This window comes from Stegastes partitus, unplaced genomic scaffold (genome assembly GCF_000690725.1).
Source record: "Stegastes partitus isolate 25-593 unplaced genomic scaffold, Stegastes_partitus-1.0.2 Scaffold2557, whole genome shotgun sequence".
Taxonomy (NCBI): domain Eukaryota; kingdom Metazoa; phylum Chordata; class Actinopteri; family Pomacentridae; genus Stegastes; species Stegastes partitus.
Window position 1 is genome coordinate 30,704 of NW_007580288.1, and position 1,518 is coordinate 32,221.

The 1,518-nt window shown below is 41.8% G+C and overlaps 1 protein-coding gene across 1 annotated transcript in view; it reads right to left on the reverse strand.

Annotated features, from left to right (window-relative positions):
- The window catches only part of nckap5l (NCK-associated protein 5-like), a 38,524-nt gene that overhangs the window by 30,303 nt on the left and 6,703 nt on the right, over positions 1 to 1,518 (reverse strand). The window contains exon 2 of the mRNA XM_008305593.1: positions 733 to 800. The gene's annotated coding sequence lies outside the window, so the exon portion shown is untranslated. The remainder of the gene's footprint in view (positions 1 to 732; positions 801 to 1,518) is intronic.

Consider the following 1,518-nt stretch of genomic DNA (forward strand, 5'->3'; position numbering starts at 1 on the left):
TTTGTTTATCAAAGAGTCACATTTAAAGCAAAAAAAAGCAAAACATTAGATGAATCAAACTTCTCAAATGTGAGAATTTGCTTCTGTTCTCTGATTTATATCATAATAAATCTGGAATTTGGGGTTTTAAACAGTTTTTACGGGCCACCGCTAGAGCTCACCTGGTTGAGCCGGTGACCCACGTACAGGCTGTAGTCTCTGATGCAGCGGTTGTGGGTTCAAATCCCACTTATGACCCTTTGCTGCAACCCCGTCCCCTACTTTCCTGTCTCCATATAATAAAGGCCAAATAAAATAGCTTTTACATGTCACTAAAATTATTTTAGGTTTTAGAGACAAGAAGCAAAATTAAATCCTATATTTTCTTTTATCTGAAAGAACCTTTTAAGCCGTTTATAAATGTCACGTTTCCACCTGATTTAAATGTTTATCATCATGATTCGGGAAATTCAGGGTTTTAAATTCTTATTTGTACAAATCAAGCAACCTGAAGACTTTGGTCTGAACAGGTGAGCAGATATGTTCACTGCTAACTGACATCTTTTAATAAATCAGAGAAGGGAAACAGCAGGTAGATACTACAATCATGGGGGGGAAAAAACGGGATTTGGGGATTTGTAACGAGTGATTTCATGATTTTCTGACACTTTTGAACCAAATAATGCAGCTGATGAATCAAAGAAAGTCATCTGCAGATTACTTTCCGTCCACGCCGCGGCAGCTCGGACTCACCTGTGGGTTCAGCTCTCGTATTGATCCTTGAAGAGGCGCCTCTGACTCCCAACGGCGAAACCACGGAGCTGCAGAGGAGAAAACACCAGGACACACTTCAGTAAATAAAGCTCCTGTAAGACGGAAAACCGCAAGACGAGCGCTCGGGTAACGAGATCTGGAGGAGTCATGAGGAGGAGGAGGTCTGGACCAAAGTCACCTCTGAAGGCTGCAGGAAGAAGCCGCTCGGCCCTCAGAGGATCCTCCATCCCCCGACTCGGCTCCGCTTTCATCTCTGAGTCATTGCGAAGTGTAATGAAAGAAAGACGGATGAATAATTCAGCAGCGTTTAAGGACTCCCCCTTTCATGTCTCATCCTGATAACACAGGATGCTTTACACCCAGAGTGCAATGATTTTATTTATTTTAAGATTTACTCTCCTTCAGGTTGTTAATCATCAGGGTCACAGGAAACAGCGTTTATTCACTATTCTGGGACGTTTCATCTGCAGCCTGCTACATGTTCTGTCAATAACAAAACAGTGAATCAAATGATTTAGATGATTCTTTATTGTTGGAGTCACATTTACAGGAAAATAAAGACACAAATTTGATGAGTCCAGCTTCTCAGATGTGAGAATTTACTGTTTTAAGCCACAGCCGCCCTCGTTTTAGACACAACAAACGATGTCCGGCTCTACGGCGAACATCCCTTCGTCACCATTTAATGACATTTTACAGAGTAAACGATCAGTCACCAACGAACACGTTTCACTACAAACAAAACCTTCGATGACAGATTCATGA